This window comes from Oryctolagus cuniculus, chromosome 19 (genome assembly GCF_964237555.1).
Source record: "Oryctolagus cuniculus chromosome 19, mOryCun1.1, whole genome shotgun sequence".
Lineage (NCBI taxonomy): Eukaryota > Metazoa > Chordata > Mammalia > Lagomorpha > Leporidae > Oryctolagus > Oryctolagus cuniculus.
In genome coordinates, this window is record NC_091450.1 from 62,091,632 (window position 1) to 62,111,124 (window position 19,493).

Consider the following 19,493-nt stretch of genomic DNA (forward strand, 5'->3'; position numbering starts at 1 on the left):
ATGCTGCCAGTAATGTGGAGATAAAGGTATCTAGTTGAGATATTGATTTGGTTTCCTTTGGATATACACGCAGTTGTGAGATTGCTTTGTCATATGTTCTATGTTTAATTTTGATTGAAGACCTACATAATGTTTTCTATATTGGATGTACCAATTTACTTTCTCAGCAACAATTTTTATATTCCTTTTTTCCACCCTGGGACAATGTTATCATTTTACTTTTGCATAATTATTTTAACATATATGAAATGATAATCACTGTGGTCTTAATTAGCATTGTAGTCTTAATTAGCTGTTTCTGAATCCCTTTTAAGTTACCTGTTGGCTACTTGTATATATTCAATGGAAAACTGATCAATCCTTTGTGCAATTTTTATTACAATATTTGTTTTTGTTTGTGTTCAAACTCAGGTTGTCCAATGTTTTCTTCATTTCTTGCTTTATCTGTTCTGTTTTTCCTATCACATGCAGAATATTTCTTAGATTTTTTTCAGTCTTTGCTTTTGTCACCTATGCGTTTAGTGTCATATCAAACAATCATTGTTGAGACTAATATCAATGAATTTGCTTCCATTTGTAAGGGGTTTTATATTCTCAGACCTTTTATGTAAGCCTTCAATTCATTTTGATTTGACTTTCATGCCTGGGTAATATAAAGATATTATATTTCAGTTTTTGGCATGCAGATGTCCAATTTTCCTCTGCTTCAGATGTGGTCACTAAACACTAAGTGGCAGGATCCAGGCAGAAACTGTCACAGTCCAGTTTTTCCCTAATCTGCCTTGTCTCCCAGACCCACTCTTCTGTGCTCTGCTGCTCTTCCCTGTCTGCCTGAAGAGACCTCAGAAGTGAGCATGCACAGAGAGAGACACATGAAGCAGTGTGCAATGTTGGGGAGAAGCAGAAACTATGTAGTAAAGGGGCAGGGCCCAGAAGGCTCTGTCTCCTTTCTCTGAAAGCCTTGGATATACAGAGGCACTTCAAAAATTCCCTGAGGGATTGACATTTGGCATGTGTTACAACCCTGCTTAGTATGTCCACATCCTATATTGGCATGCCTAGGTTACAGTCACAACTCTCAATTCCAGCTTTATGCTAATATGCACTTTTGGAGGGAGTGATGGCTGAAGTATGTGGGTCCCTGTAACCCACATGAGAGACTCATATAATCTGGGAAGCAGAGCTGATGGGGTCCTCCATGCAGAGTGGATGAACATAAGGTGTTCCTTTGCTGCAATGTGTGTTGGTGATCTGGAAAATAACACTCCATCATGAACTTTGTATGTCAAACAATGATGCACAACTGAGAAAAGGAGGCCACTGAGGTATTCAGGCATTTTTTCAATTAGTCTATGCAGCTGCCATCCCAAGAGGGAAGGGGCCCAACTGGGATAGTCCCAGTCTGACCACATGGATGTAGGAGGTTTATTTAAATTTTGAAAATTAATTTTATTCACATTAAAGGCACAGCGATCTCTCATCCACTGTTCTCTCCAGATATTCACAATAGCTGGAATTCAGCCAGGTTGTGATGTGAAAACATCAGGTTTTATGAAGTGAAAATCCCAGAACTCAGTGTGGATGGCACAGACTCAAGTATCTGAGCTATTATATGCTGCCTCCTAGGGTGCACTTTAGTAGGAAGCTGGATTGGAAGTGGAGTGAGACTCAAACCTACACACTCTAATATAGGATGTGGGTCTCGAAAGAGCCATCTTACATGCTGTTCCCCAAGGCTCACCCCTCTGTTATTTTAAGAGGAGTCCTACAATAGTCCAAACCAACTCTCCTGGCCCTGATGGTCATAGCACCTGAAGTTAAGCTGTGCAGACCCTCAACACTCTAGAAAATACCCAAGTACATCCACGCAATGGAGTGTTCACAGCAGCAGCTTCCTGCTGTGCTTGTCACTCAGAACTATGAAGCTAAAGGTGTGCCATCAGGTGCTGTTCTGCCTGACAGCTCTTCATCCACTTTCCACAAGCTGATACCACATCTGGCCATCCACATCAAAGTGGTCACTATTAGATGCTGTGTTGAAGGGGGATCCCAAGTTGTCTCATTTCAGATAAACTTCATGTGTTGCTTCAGACACTCCTCAGCACTGATGTGGCTCATCCCCCCAGATAGTCTCCATAGCAGGTCCCTTGGCACAGTAGTTCATGAACCCCACAGGCACCTCTGTGGGTGACACTCATCTGTTTACTGGGCTCATAGCCTAGATAATTGTGACCTGTGGGCACTGAATCAGGTATTACTTCATCAGTGTGGTGAACCAGCCTGCTGGGTCATTGGCAAAAAGGAGGACAAGACCTTAGTATACCTGCATGGTCAACATATTAAGGCGGGACTCTTCCTTTTACCATGAACCCTGGTATTGTTTCTCCCCACTTCTCATTTACCATTTCTCATCCTTGGTTGGCGTGGACAGTCTGGAATATCTCTTCTCCACCATGCCTAATGCTTTGTACAGATGGGGTATGCTGATGAAGAGCCTGTGCATTTCCTCAATTACCTCTGCACCATCAACACTCAAGCAAGGCCGTAGTAGAATTTGCCTCAGTTAATCACCACATAATGGCAGCATGTGGTTTGAAATTTGTATTTGTAACTTATTGCAGGTGGAAGCTTAACATCCTGCCTCACAACCATAATTCCAACCAGCCTATTTTTACAAGTTAAACAAATCATTTTCAGACTGCATTGATTTGCAAGAATGTGATAAAATAATTCTAGTGATATTAGGGTTAGATGTTTAATATGTTGGTAAATTTGCCTAGAGAGAGTGCCTGCCTTATAATTTTGTATTAGAAAGGAAGGCAAGTTAGGGGTGACAACCATAGCATTATGTAGTGAGTAGTAGACAACTTTCCTGTTTGATTAACCCTTTGAACAGCCTGACATGGAATAGAAACTGCTCAAATGTTTGTTGAATGGGTAGAAATATCCAAGGAACCTGGAAGATATGAGAAAAACCCCAAAACCTATATTTTTTCAGTGATTTACTGTATACCCAGCTTTGGCTTCATGCTGTGGGAGCCAGTGCTGTGTCTAGGAATACTGATAGCAGCAGCAATTTATTGTGCTTCCTGTGAGCCAAGCATTCTGCACACATTTGTTTTTCATTCTCTCTGCTACTCTGTGAGTTGGACATTGTGGGTTTTTTATCCATAAGGAAACTGAGACCAAAAGAGGCCAAGCAGCTGGACAATAAACAGGAAGGTGTGCCCTTAACTCCTGTATTCTAAGGCCTGCTTGGCTCATAAAACATGCTATCTTGTGGGAAGTAAACATAATTAGGACAATTACAAATTAGCATGCTAGGGAATAATTGTATAGTATGCCTCTCTTTCTACATATTTGTGTGCTACCAGCATTTCATAAAGTGTGGGGTTTTGTCATGATTAAGTCTGTATGCTCTGAGTACTCGTTATAGCATTAAATCTCAATGTACAGCACATCAAGGACAGAGATCCTACATGAGGAGTAAGTGCACAGTGACTCCTGTTGTTGACTTTACAAATTGACACTCCTGTTTATGGCATCAGTAATCTCCCCATGCTCCAGTCATGAGTTTCCAAGGCTATGGAAGCCTTTTGAGTTCTCCAACTCTTATCTTGTTTAGACAAGGTCATAGTCAAATTGGAGGTTATCTCCTCCCTTCAGAGAAAGGTACTCAAACAGTATATTTCACTTTGTGTTTCTATGGGGGTGCAAACTGTTGAAATCTTTACTTAATGTATACTAAACTGATCCTCTGTAAAAAAAAAAAAAAGAAATTATCAATTCCCAACTTGACTCTCACTGGGATTAAACATGACAATAGGTCAGATCTGATTTCATCATCATCTAAAAAATCATCTATTATTTTTCACTTTATGTTTCTGTGTGGGAGCAAACTGTTGAAATCTTTACTTAATGTATGCTAAACTGATCTTCTGTATATAAAGAGAATCAAAAATGAATCTTGATGTGAATGGAAGGGGAGAGGGAGTGGGAAAGGGGAGGGTTGCGGGTGGGAGGGACGTTATGGGGGGGAAGCCATTGTAATCCATAAGCCGTACTTTGGAAATTTATATTCATTAAATAAAAGTTAAAAAAAAGAATTAAACAAAAAAAAGTCTGTATGCTCTGGAGTTAGATGCATGGATTGGAATCATTCCTGTGTATGTAAAACTGGACATGTAGCCATGCATTTAAACATTTATTACAACTTCTTATAAAGTGTGGATGAAAAAGGCGCCTGCCTCCTTGTTGTGAGGGATATGTAACTTGTGTAAAATAAGTGTGTGGTAGGCATTGCATCTCAGCAGGTTAAGCTACAGCTTGGAATGCTCACATCTCATATTGGGCTGATGCTTTGAATGCTAGCAACCACCATTCAGCTAGCTATTGATGTACTTGGGAAAGCAGTAGAGGATGGTGCAAGGGCTTGAGTCCTGCCACACCTCTGGGAGGTTTGGATGGAGTTCCTGGCTCTTGACTTTGGACTGATTCAGTCTTAAAGATGGGCACTTGATGATTGATCCAGTGGTTGGATGCTTTCTCCCTCTATTCTCCCTCATCACACTCTCCCCCATCTCTCTTTACCTCCTTCTTTATCTTTTACTTTGCGTTTTAAATAAAAAAAAGAATGGTTCAGTGTCTGACAAACTGTGGTTCTCATACAATGTAAGGTTTACAAATTCACTGATTTGTATCAGTTTTATTCATCTATCCTACACATCTCAAATGGTGATTTAAAATAGGTAAACAGTAAGTGTTTAATGAATAATATATTTTAATATGTAAATATCTAGGTCCAATTACATTAGAAAGATCCTCATTCTATTTTCACATGTAAAGCAAGATAGGGATGGACTGAATATGGGGCAACATAAACCCAGAGGCAGAGGGGAACCAGAAGGAATGGAGAAACTTTTGCAAAATGAATTATTGGAAAGTATGCTGGCTAAATAGCTCATTTACATGTTTTCTTACTAGTTTTAGAATGAATATACTCTCTATGTTTTTCTTGACATTCACAATATAATGTGACACACATGTTGTGGCAATAGGACTCCATTCTAATGTTGATCCTACAAAGCTGTTTTACTGTTTCTTAGAATTAACACTGGATTCCACCTCACTTGCAATTTTCATTAGAGAGCTGCTATGGAAAATTTCTATACCTCTCAAGAAAGAGTAATACTGTCATGTAAGGCCAGGTGCATCACGCAAATCATCCCAATCAGATTTCTCAATGCTTGATATAATCAGAAAACTGTGTTTTCTTAGCTTCTTGGTAAAGTTCACTCATAAACTCAGAAGGAATTTATTGAAAATATGTGTGTCTGTCCATGCCTGTAGTGTAACAAGTGTAGTCTATGAATTCAGTCCTGTACTTTAGGAGTTTATAGGATTACTGAATGAAGCAAGGATATATATACATAATATATAATATATATAATATATATAATATATATGATAGATTTCTATTTAAAATGTATGATGGCTTTTGTACTTAAAATATGTTCTAGGTCTTTCATGTCAGTTAATTGACATTAGCTGTTATTTTGTATCCTTGGAACTGCATTATGGAATATTTTCCTTTCATATTTCAAAGTAAATACCATAATTCTCAAAGATGGTTTTGTGATTCTGGTCATTGCTTACAACATGTTGCTGTGAAAATAATAGAATGGTTGCAATCTCATGGTTTTATTGACTGTGGGTTTGGGAGATTCCAAAATGGAGGAAAGAATAAGTTGAAATTCTACTGATTTTGCTCTTCATTGGAGCACTGCACAGCATAAAACCACTGCCCTTCCAAGCCTTCTTCAACCACACAGCTCATTCTACCAAAGTCTTTTTTTGCATAGTCTATAATTCCATTTATACAGAAGAGGCAAATATATATGGAGAGATAGCAGTTTATGACTTACATGGGTCTGCCGAGTAAAATTGGTATAATTGGAGAAAGACTTCAAAAATGCTTGTAAGAACTTTTGGAGTGATGGGACTTCCCTAAAGCTGGATTGTGGTGATGGTTTCCCACCGGTATACATTTACCAAAAGTCGTTGAAGTATTGTTAGAATGTATGATTATTTTATGTATGTGATATACACAAACTTTAATTTCAATCTAAAAATTAAAACAAATGTATGCACAGTCTTTTTACCTTTAACAGAAGAAAGAATAATCAATGTTTTGATTCTATCTAGACAAGTAGTATAAAATATCAAATCATTTATATTCTGCTTTAAATATTTAGGAACATCTAAGAATATTAAATATATCTTAAAATAATTCATTTTATTGCTCAAACAAGATGTTTTCAAGGCTAATCCTATAAAAAGCTACTAAACTTTTTTGAAAGATCATTATTATTTTGATAATTACATAAATATTTTCTGAGTGCATACTAGGCAGCAAACACACAGATAAAACCAGTCTCTTCAAAAGTCTCTAATCTAGAAGAAATCAATTTAACAATGTTTAACACTAAAATCTTCAATGACTTTTTCCTTTGTCTAATATAAACCCTTCCATTCTTCTCTAAAACAACTAATAAAACCTGATATTCAACTTATATACTACTGACTAATCCTTACATTTTATTAGCCTAATCCTTGTTACCTAAGTGTTTTAGATGTTCTGCTAGAAGTGGAAGCATATCTAACATCTCTCTTTGGCCGGTTGTAGTGAAAGTTTATTCTTATTTTAAAATATTATTAAAATCATACTTAGGATGCTTATATGTCAAGGAACTGAAAACTGTTTAGTGCTATCTGTGTTAATAAAAATCTTCACGTGTGAAAAAAATCAAATCAAATAATATAATACATATAAATAATATCTGATAATAATACTAACACTACTACTAGATATGTGCTGTCTATATGTTAATTTGCTTGATCCAACCTGCCTATGAAGTAAAATAATTGTCTTCATTTTACATTAGAAGGGCACTTATCATGGTTTTATATTTTGCCTAAAGTAACACAAATTGTAGTTGGTAGAGGTACAATTTGATTTTTTTTTGACAGGCAGTGTTAGACAGTGAGAGAGAGAGACAGAGAGAAAGGTCTTCCTTCCATTGGTACACTCCCATAATGGCCACTATGGCTGGTCCTGTGCTGATCCAAAGCCAGGAGCTGGATGCTTCCTCCCAGTCTCATGCAGGTGCAGGGACCCAAGCACTTGGGCCATCCTCCAATACCCTCCCAGGCCACAGCAGAGAGCTGGACTGGAAGAGGAGCAACTGGGGCTAGTATCTGGCACCACAACTGGGACTAGAACCTGGGGTGCCAGCACCGCAGGCAGACGATTAGCCAATTGAGCCACAGCATCAGCCAGTAGAGGTAGAATTTGAATCCTAACAACCTCTAGAGTCTGGCTGGCAATATCTGATAGGATGATGCCATGGATTTGCCATGCATTCTTCTACCTCAGAGCTTTTGCCCATTCTGTTTCCTTTAGAAGAACACACTTACACCCCTTTCTTCCAGTAATAACTCTTATTCATTTTTTGAAGTGGAACATAACTGTTTTCTGGAGTCTTTTTTTACCCTCTTTTTATTTTTTTATTTAGTAAATATAAATTTTCAAAGTACAGTTAATGGATTACAATGGCTTTCCCCCCTATAATTTCCCTCCCACTCACACCCCTCCCATCTCCCACTCCCTCTCCCATTCCATTCACATCAAGATTCATTTTCAATTATATTTATATACAGAAGATCAATTCAGTATATATTTTTTGTTTTTTTTTCTTTTTTATTTAGTAAATATAAATTTTCAAAGTACAGTTAATGGATTACAATGGCTTCCCCCCCCGATAATTTTCCTCTCACTCACACCCCTCCCATCTCCCACTTCTTCTCCCATTCCATTCACATCAAGATTCATTTTCAATTCTCTTTATATACAGAAGATCAATTCAGTATATATTAAGGAAATATTTCATCAGTTTGCACCCACACAGAAACACAAAGTGTAAAATACTGTTTCAGTACTAGTCATAGCATTTCTTCACATTGGACAACACACTAAGGACAGATCCCACATGAGAAGTAAGTACACAGTGACTCCTGTTGTTGACTTAACAATTTGACACTCTTGTTTACGGCATCAGTAACATCCCTAGGCTCTAGTCATGAGTTGTCAAGGCTATGGAAGCCTTTTGAGTTTGCCGACTTCGATCTTATTCTGACAGGGTCATAGTCAAAGTGGAAGTTCTCTCCTCCCTTCAGAGAAAGGTACCTACTTCTTTGATGTCCCTGTTCTTTCCACTGAGATCTCACTCGCAGAGATCTTCCATTTAGGTCTTCTTTTTTTTTTTTTCCCCAGAGTGTCTTAGCTTTCCATGCCTAAAATACTCTCATGGGCTCTTCAGCCAGATCCGCATGCCTTAAGTGCTGATTCTGAGGCCAGAGTGCTATTTAGGACATCTGCCATTCTATGAGTCTACTGTGTATCCCACTTCGCATGATGGATCTTTCTCTCCCTTTTTGATTCTATCAGCTAGTATTAGCAAACACTAGACTTGTTTGTGTGATCCCTTTGACTCTTAGACCTATCAGTGTGATCAATAGGGAACTGAAATTGATCACTTGGACTAGTGAGATGGCATTGGTACATGCCACCTTGATGGGATTGTGTTGGAATCCCCTGACATGATTCTAACTCCACTCTTTGGGGCAAGTCCGATTGAGCATGTCCCAAATTGTACATCTCCTCCCTCTCTTATTCCCACTCTTACATTTAACAGGGATCACTTTTCAGTTAAAATTTAAACACCTAACAATAATTGTGTGTTAATTACTGAGTTCAACCAACAGTACTAGAACAAATCAAAGAGAAAATACTGAAATGGATATGGTATTACATTATACATCAACAGTCAGGACAAGAGCTGATCAAGTCATTTTTTCTCATAGTGTCCATTTCACTTCAACAGGTTTCCCCTTTGGTGCTCACTTAGATGTCGCTGATCAGGGAGAATATGTGATATTTGTCCCTTTGGGACTGGCTTAATTCACTCAGCATAATGTTTTCCAGATTCCTCCATCTTGTTGCAAATGACTGGGTTTCATTGTTTTAGACTGCGGTATAGTATTCTATAGGGTACATGTCCCATAATTTCTTTATCCAGTCTACTGTTGATGGGCATTTGGGTTGATTCCAGGTCTTAGCTATTGTGAATTGAGCTGCATTAAATATTAATGTGCAGACAGCTTTTTTGTTTGCCAATCTCATTTCCTTTGGGTAAATTCCAAGAAGTTTTATGGCTGGGTTGAATGGTAGGGTTATATTCAGGTTTCTGAGGAATTTCCAGACTGACTTCCATAGTGGCTTTACCAGTTTGCATTCCCACCAACAGTGGGTTAATCTCCCTTTTTCCCCACATCCTCTCCAGCATCTATTGTTGGTAGATTACTGAATGTGAGCCATTCTAACCGGGGTGAGGTGAAACCTCATTGTGGTTTTGATTTGCATTTCCCTGATTGCTAGTGATCTTGAACATTTTTTCATGTGCCTGTTGGTCATTTGGATTTCCTCTTTTGAAAAATGTCTATTGTGGTCCTTGGCCCATCTCTTAAGTGGGTTGTTGGTTTTGTTTTTGTGGAGTTTCTTGATTTCTTTGTAGATTCTGGTTATTAACCCTTTATCTGTTGCATAGTTTGCAAATATTTTTTCCCATTCTGTCGGTTGTCTCTTCACTCTCCTGACTGTTTCTTTTGCAGTACAGAAACTTCTCAATTTGATGCAATCCCAAATGTTAATTTTGGCTTTGACTGCCTGTGCTTCTGGGGTATTTTCCAAGAAGTCTTTGCCAGTACCTATATCTTGCAGAGTTTCTCCAATGCTCTCTAATAATTTGATGGTGTCAGGTCATAGATTTTTTTTTATCTTTTATTTAATGAATATAAATTTCCAAAGTACGACTCATGGGTTACAATGGCTTCCCCCCCCATACCGTCCCTCCCACCCACAACCCTCCCCTTTCCCACTCCCTCTCCCCTTCCATTCACATCAAGATTCATTTTTGATTATCTTAATATACAGAAGATCAGCTTACTATACCTTAAGTAAGGATTTCAACAGTTTGCTCCCACACAGAAACATAAAGTGAAAAATAATAGATGATTTTTTTAAATGATGATGAAATCAGATCAGACCTATTGTCATGTTTAATCCCAGTGAGAGTCATAGATTTAAGTCTTTAATCCATGTTGAGTGAATATTTGTGTAAGGTGAAAGGTAAGGGTCTTGCTTCATGGTTCTGCATGTGGAAATCCAGTTTTCCCAGCACCATTTATTGAATAGACTGTCCTTGCTCCAGGAATTGGTTTTAGATCCTTGATCAAATATAAGTTGGCTGAAGATGTTTGTTTGATTTCTGGTGTTTCAATTCTGTTCCATTGGTCTGTCCATCTGTTTCTGTACCAGTACCATGCTGTTTTGATTACAACTGCCCTGTAGTATGTCCTGAAATCTGGTATTGTGATGCCTCCGGCTTTGTTTTTGTTGTACAAGATTGCTTTAGCTATTCGAGGTCTCTTGTGCCTCCATATGAATTTCAGCACCATTTGTTCCAGATCTGAGAAGAAGGTCTTCGGTATCTTGATTGTTATTGCATTGAATCTATAAATTGCTTTTGGGAGAATGGACATTTTGATGATATTGATTCTTCCAATCCATGAGCATGGAAGATTTTCCCATTTCTTGGTATCCTCTTCTATTACTTTCTTTAAGATTTTGTAATTCTCATCATAGAGATCATTAACGTCCTTGGTTAAGTTTATTCCAAGGTATTTGATTGTTTTTGTAGCTATTGTGAATGGGATTGATATTTGCTGTTCTTTCTCAGTCATGGCATTGCTTGTGTATACAAAAGCTGTTGATTTTTGTGCATTGAGTTTATATCCTGCTACTTTGCCAAAATATTCTATGAGTTCCAATAGTCTCTTAGTAGGGTTCTTTGGGTCCCCTAAATAAAGAATCATATCATCTGCAAAGAGGGATAGTTTGAGTTCTTCCTTCCCTATTTGTATCCCTTTAATTTCTTTTTCTTGCCTAATAGCTCTGGCTAGAACTTCCAGAACTATATTGAATAGTAGTGGTGAGAGTGGGCTTCCTTGTCTGGTACCAGATCTCAGTGGAAATGCTTACAACTTTTCCCCATTCAATAGGATGTTGGCTGTGGGTTTTTCATAGATTGCTTTGATTGTATTGAGTAATGTTCCTTCCAAACCCAGTTTGCTTAGAGTTTTCATCATGAACTGGTGTTGTATTTTATCGAATGCTTTCCTGGCGTCTATTGAGATAATAATATGGTTTTTCTTCTTCAGTCTGTTAATGTGGTGTATCACATTGATTGTTTTGCACACATTAAACCATCCCTGCATACCAGGGATAAATCCCACTAGGTCTGGGTGGATGATCTTTCTGATGTGTTGTTGCATTCTATTGGCCAGAATTTTATTGAGGATTTTTGCATCTGTGTTCATCAGGGATATTGGCAAATGATATACCCACAGGAGCCAGAGATCGGAAGCTCTTTCCCAAGGACCACACAGGGAATCTGTTACGCCCTCAGAGTGGGCTCAAATTCTCCTTCAGTCTCCCACTGGGTTGCCAAAGTTACGGAATTGTAGCGTCTCTGGAGAGTACTCACATGAATTCTGTGAGTTCTCTCCCCCACCGTCTCTTTTTTCACAGTCTCAGTTCAGTAGCACCACAAATTTACTAGGTCCTAATCTCCTGTTAATTTGCCCCGCCCAGAGTCAGGTTTTTCTGCTAGGCTCAGGGCCGGTGCAGAACTGAGGTCGCTCTGCTTATGACGTATGTCCAAGATGGTGCCTGCTCTTTGTCTTGCTCACCCTTGAGAGGTGAGCAGAGAGAGAGAAACCCGTGTCCGTACCAGTCACCTTTTTTTTCCTCTCTCTCTCTCTTCCAGTTAGCCTGGTGAACTTCCCCCCCCCCCGGGGGTCATTCCCTCTAGTCTCCTCTCTCCACTTGCCTGCCAGTGTCTCAGGCTATTGAGGTTCGGCTCACCTCGCATTCCAGCGCTGGTGTGTTGAGTCTGCCGCTGGTGTTCTGAACTGTGGGCTCCCATGCTCTCCACGCAGGTCCACTGTGAATCACGCGTTCTGGAAGAGTTTCTTCTGCTGTTTCCTCCCCTACTCTTTCTTGAACCTGCAGTATCTCCACTTTTATTAAACTGTCTCTCCCCGGACTTCAGTGTGCTCCCTTCCTATTCCGCCATCTTGCCTCCCCTAGTACCATGCTGTTTTTATAACAACTGCCCTGTAGTATGTCCTGAAATCTGGTATTGTGATGCCTCTGGCTTTGTGTTTGTTGTACAAGAATGATTTAACTATTCTAGGTCTCCTGTGACTCCATATGAATTTCAGCACCATTTTTTCTAAATCTGAGAAGAATGTCTTTGGTATTTTGATTGGTATCACATTGAATCTATAAATTGCTTTTGGGAGAATGGACATTTTGATGATATTGATTCTTCCAATTCATGAACATGGAAGATTTTTCCATTTCTTGGTATACTCTTCTATTTCTTTCTTTAAGGTTTTATAATTTTCATCATAGAGATCAGTAACGTCCTTGGTTAAGTTTATTCCAAGGTATTTGATTGTTTTTGTAGCTATTGTGAATGGGATTGATATTTGCTGTTCTTTCTCAGTCATGGCATTTCCTTTGTATACAAAGGCTGTTGATTTTTGTGCATTGAGTTTATATCCTGCTACTTTGCCAAACTCTTCTATGAGTTCCAATAGTCTCTTAGTAGAGTTCTTTGGATTCCCTAAATAATCATATCATCTGCAAAGAGGGATAGATTGAGTTATTCCTTACCAATTTGTATCCCTTTAATTTCTTTTTCTTGCCTAATAGCTCTGGCTAGAACTTCTAGAACTATATTGAATAGCAGTGGTGAGAGTGGGCATCCCTGTCTGGTTCCAGATCTCAGTGGAAATGCTTACAACTTTTCCCCATTCAATAGGATGTTGGCTGTGGGTTTTTCATAGATTGCTTTGATTGTATTGAGTAATGTTCCTTCCAAACCCAGTTTGCTTAGAGTTTTCATCATGAACGGGTGTTGTATTTTATGAAATGCTTTCTTGGCGTCTATTGAGATAATCATATGGTTTTTCTTCTTCAGTCTGTTAATGTGAACATTGAACGATCCCTGCATACCAGGGATAAATCCCACTTGGTCTGGTTGGATGATCTTTCTGATGTGTTGTTGCATTCTATTGGCCAGAATTTTATTGAGGATTTTTGCATCTGTGTTCATCAGGGATATTGGTCTGTAATTCTCTTTCAATGCTGCATCTTTTTCCAGCTTAGGAATTAAGGAGATGCTGGCTTCATAGAATTTGAAAGGATTCCCTCTTTTTCAATTGTTCTGAATAGTTTGAGAAGAATTGGAGTCAGTTCTTCTTTAAATGTCTGGTAGAATTCAGCAGTGAATCCATCTGGTCCTGGGCTTTTCTTTGTTGGGAGGGCCTCTATTACTGTTTCAATTTCTGTCTCAGTTATGGGTCTGTTTAGGTTTTCGATGTCTTCCTGGTTCAATTTAGGTAGGTTGCATGTGTCCAGGAATCTATCCATTTCTGATAGGTTTCCCTGTTTGCTGGCATACAATTCCTTGTAGTAATTTCTGATGATTCTTTTTATTTCTGTGGTGTCTGTTGGTACATTTCCTTTTTCATCTCTGATTTTATTGATTTGGGTCTTTTCTTTTTTAGTTAGTTGGGCCAATGGGGTGTCAATTTTGTTTATTTTTTCAAAAAACCAGCTCCTTGTTTGGCTGATTTTTTGTAATGTTTTTCTTGATTCAATCCTGTTGATTTCTTCTCTGATTTTAATTATTTCTCTTCTCCTACTAGATTTGGGTCTGGTTTGCTGCAGTTTTTCTAGATCCTTGAGATGCATTGAAAGCTCATCTAATTGGTGCCTTTCCAATTTCTTGATGTAGGAACCTATTGATATAAACTTTCCTCTTAACACTGCTTTTGCTGTATCCCATAAGTTTTGGTATGTTGTGCTGTTATCCTCATTTACTTCCAAAAGGTTTTTGATTTCTCTTTTGATTTCTTTTATGACCCATTGTTCATTCAGGAGCATGTTGTTCAATCTCCATGTGTTTGTGTATGCTCTAGGGATTCCTGAGTTGCTAATTTCCAACTTCATTCCTTTATGGTCTGAGAAGCTGCATGGTATGATTCTAATTCTTTTGAATTTGCTGAGACTTGCTTTATGGCCTAGTATATGGTGAATCCTAGAGAAGGTTCCATGTACTGCTGAGAAAAATGTAAATTCTTTAAGTGTAGGATGAAAAGTTCCGTAGATATCTGTTAGATCCATTTGGGCTGTAGTGTCGTTTAAGGTTTAGGTCATCACAGTGCTCAGTTTATGTCAATGATAAGTTTATGATGTCAGTTCTTTTGTGTGTTCACAATAAATGGTTTATTATATGACAAAGTTTTGTATATTGCATCTAAATATTAGTTTATGACATCAAAAATGTTTATGACTTCCCATTGATTATGGTGTCACAATGGTTTTCTATCATCACAATTGGCTAAAATATCACAATGATGGTTAATACATCAAAATTGGATTATATTAACATTTTTTACTTCAAATTTGATTATGATATTACAATGGTTGGTTTATGACAATGATAATTTGTGGCATCTCAACATTAGTTTATGACAACAATGTACTATGACATCACAATTGAATACGACATCACAATGGTATTATGGCACCACAATTGACTTTGATATTGCAATGATGGTTATGGTATCAAAATTGATTATGATGCCAAAATGGTTTTTATGACAACACAATACATTATGACATCACAGAGGTAGTTTTATGTCATCAGAATGGTGGTTTATCACAAAATGATTTTCACATCAAAATTTTTATTATAATACAATGGTGTTTAATGACATCAATATTGATGATTTCACAATGGTTCCTTGGTTTATGACATCACAACATATTGTGATGGCAAAATAGGGCATGATATTATCTTTATGGCAGCACAATTGACAAAGATGGCACAATGGTTTATGATATTATAATGTTGTTTTATCACATAACAATTGATTATGGCTACACAGACTATCAATGGTTTATGACAACCACATTGATTGTGATGGCAGTGTTTGGTCATTGTAGCTCAGTTCATAATAGCTAAGATATAGAATCAACACAGGTGTCCATCAACTAAAGACTAGATAAATTATTTTTATATACACTATGGAATACTACACAGTGATTTAAAATAAAATGCAACAAAATGGATGAAACTGGAAACCATTATACTTAATGAAATAAGCCAGCCACAAGAGGACAAATACCATATTTTCTCCCTGATCTGTGGAAACTAATAGAGTACCTAAAAAGTAATCTATAGAAGTGAAGTTGCCACTTTTAGATGCAATGGTTTTAAACAGCTCTTGTCACAATTGTTAAGGGATAATTTTTTCATACTATTTGTAGAACTCTTATATATTGTAGGGTTAATCTTATGAGTATAAAGTTGAGGAGCTGGTGCTGTGGTGCAGTATGCTAATCCTCCACCTGCAGCACCAACATCCCCTATGGGCACCAGTTCTAGTCCCAGCTGCTCCTTTTTCCAATCCAGTGTCTCTGCTATGGCTATGGCCTGGGGCTTCGGATTGGTCCAGCTCTGATCATTACAGCCATTTGGGGAGTGAACCAGTGGACAGAAGACCTTTCTCTCTGTTTCTCCCACAAACTGTTTGTAACTCTATCTCTCAAATAAATAAAATTTTTAAAACACAAAGCTAATTGAAAATAGATCTTTGTAAAAAATAAGGATAGGAGAGAGAGGAGGAAGTGTGGGAATGTGGGTGTGAGGGATGATAAGGTTGTAAGAATCATATTACAGTGTTTTATGACATTATAATGGTCATTTATGACATCAAAATTGATTATGATGGCATGAGGTAGTTTTATGTCATCACAATTTGAATATGGCAACAAAAAAGGTAGGTTTGTGGTATTAGAAGGGTGGCTTATCCAAACTAATAGACTGATATCACAATTTTAAAAAATATTTATTTAATTTTTTGAAAGGCAGAAGTAGAGAAGGATATTCATTCCCCCAAGTGGCTAAAAAGGCCAAAGCTGTACCAGTTCAAAGACAGGAGCCAGGAGATTTATCCAGGTCTCTCACATGGGAACAGGGACCGAGGACTTGGACTGTCCTCTGCTGCCTTCCCAAGCTCATTAGCAGGGAGACAGATTGGAACTGGGGCAGCCAGGATTTGAACCAGTGCCCATATGAAATGTTGTTTTGGCACATGGCAATTTAATCCATTATGCTACAATGCCTGCCTCCACAATTTTTTCTATGATAATGCAAAGAAAGTATATGCCATCAAAATTAGTTATTATGGAACACTGTTTATAAAATCACAACTGATTCACAAAGACAGTTTTATGATAGAATGGTGGTTTTTTTTTAAGATTTTAAATATTTGAGAGGTAGAGTTACAGACAGTGAGAGGGAGAGACAGAGAGAAAGGTCTTCCATCCACTGGTTCACTCCCCAAATGACTGCAACTCCAGCCGATCTGAAGCCAGAAGCCAGGAGCTTCTTCCAGTCTCCCATGTGGGTGCAGGGGCCCAAGGACTTGAGCCATCTTCCACTGCCTTCGCAAGCCATAGCAGAGAGCTGGATTGGAAGAGGAGCAGCCAGGATTCCAATGGGCACCCATATGGGATGCTGGCACCACAGGAATATGATTAACATACTGTGTCATAGCGCCGGCCCCCAGAATGGTGTTTTATCACTTAACATTTTATTTCAACATTACATTTTTTTGACAAAGCAAGGGTATTTGTGACATCAAATTTTATTATGACACAATGTGTGATGATTTAACAAAATTTATGAAAGAAAAATGGTAGCTTTATTACATCAAAATTGATTATGACAACATGATGTTATGACAATGACATATTAAGGGTATGTTTTTGATACCAGAATGTATGATACTATATTATTATGGCAATATAAAGGGGTTTATTACATCCAAATTGATTATATGGTATAATGTTTATGACATCACAACTAATTATGGCATCAGAAACATTTTTTTTAACTTTTATTTAATGAATATAAATTTCCAAAGTACAGCTTATGGATTAAAATGTTACAATGGCTTCCCCACCCATAAGGTGCCTCCCACCTGCAACCCTCCCCTTTCCCACTCCCTCTCCCCTTCCAATCACATCAAGATTCATTTTTGATTCTCTTTATATACAGAAGATCAGTTTAGCATGATGTTTTTGATAATACAATGGCAATTTATGATTTCAAAACTCATTATGATGTCATAAAATTTGGATTATGACATCACAAATGATTAGGACTTCACAATGGAAGGTTTATGATATCAGAATGAATGTTTATCAGAAACCAATCAATTATAACATCAAAATTAACTATGATTTCACAATGTGGATTATCGAATCCCAATCATTTAGGACACCAAAATGGTAAGTTTATAATATCAAAATTTATTATGACATCACAACCATATCAGAATCATATCACAGTAGTAGATTTATGAATTCATTAATTATGACATCACAATATATGAGATATGACAACAGATTTGTTGACATCACAATCACAAATGTAAAATTATGGTATCAGAATGATAGCTTATCACAAACCAATAGATTATATCATGATTTTTTTTTTTTTATTTTTGACAGGCAGAGTGGACAGTGAGAGAGAGAGACAGAGAGAAAGGTCTTCCTTTGCCGTTGGTTCACCCTCCAATGGCCGCCGCGGCCGGCGCGCTGCGGTCGGCGCACTGCGCTGATCCGATGGCAGGAGCCAGGAGCCAGGTGCTTTTCCTGGTCTCCCATGGGGTGCAGGGCCCAAGCACCTGGGCCATCCTCCACTGCACTCCCTGGCCACAGCAGAGGGCTGGCTTGGAAGAAGGGCAACCGGGACAGAATCCGGCGCCCCGACCGGGACTAGAACCCGGTGTGCCGGCGCCGCTAGGCGGAGGATTAGCCTAGTGAGCCGCAGCGCCGGCTCATGATGTTTTATGACAATAAAGGTGGTACATGACAGCAAAATTGGTATGAAGGCAGAAAAGATTATATCACTTTTGATGATATCACAAATGTAGGTTTATGATATCAGAATGGTTGTTTACTCAGACCATTTGATTATACTACAATGTTATTATGAAAATATAATGTTGATCTATGACATCACAATTTCTTATGATGGCATATTGTTTTCATTATGATAACACAATTGATTATGATATCAATGACAGGATCATGATAACAGAAATGAGGTTTAACATAACAAACATTATAATCTTCCAATGTGTTAAATGAAAATACAACAGTGGTTTATGACATCAAAATTGGTAGATGTAGCAAGATGATTGGTTTATAACATCACAATTTTTATGATGGCACAATGGTAGGTTAATGACATAGCAATTGACATCACAATGGTATTTTATATCAGAATCATGGTTTACCACATAGCAATTGATTATAACATCAAAATTTCTTATGATAACAATTGTGATTAACAGCATCAAAATTAATTCTGATGTCATAATGCTCTGGCTGATTGCATCATGGTACTTTATTACAGCAACAGCAGGCTTTTACATCAGAATTGATTATATTGGCAAAAGGGAATTCTTATGTTATCAGAATGGTGGTTCATATTTGAAAATTTATTATGATATCATAGTGTGTTTTATGACAGTATGATGATGGGTTTATTAAGTTTTATTTAATGAATATAAATTTTCAAAGTGAACTTTTGGATTATAGCTGCTTCCCCCCCCCATAACCACCCTCCCACCCACAAACCATCCCATCTCTGACTCCCTCTCCCATCCCATTCTTCCTCAAGATTCATTTTTAATTATCTTTATATACAGAAGATCAACTTAGTATATACTAAGTAAAGATTTCAACAATTTTCACCCACACAGAAACACAAAGTATAAAGTGCTGCTTGAGCACTAGTTATACCGTTAATTCACATAGAACAACACATTAAGGACAGAGATCCTACATGAGGAGTAAGTGCACAGTGACTCCTATTGTTGATTTAACAATTGACACATTTATGATGTCAGTAATCGCCCGAGGCTCTTGTCATGAGTTGCCAAGGCTAGGAAAGCCTCTTGAGTTCAGCAACTCCGATTTATTTAGACAAGGTCATAGTCAAAGTGGAAGTTCTCTCCTCCCTTCAGAGAAAAGTACCTCCTTTTTTGATGGCCCGTTCTTTCCTCTGGGATCTCACTCACAGAGATCTTTCATTTAGGTCATTTCTTTTGCCATAGTGCCTTGGCTTTCCATGTCTGAAATACTCTCATTAGCTTTTTAGCTAGCTCTCAATGCCTTAAGGGCTAATTCTGAGGCCAGAGTGCTGTTTAGGACATCTGCCATT

General features: G+C 37.9%; 1 long non-coding RNA gene across 4 annotated transcripts in view; it reads left to right on the forward strand.

Moving 5' to 3' along the window:
- Positions 1 to 19,493, forward strand: part of LOC103345821 (nuclear factor 1 C-type) — a 108,997-nt gene that overhangs the window by 1,541 nt on the left and 87,963 nt on the right. The gene's annotated exons all lie outside the window — the stretch shown is intronic.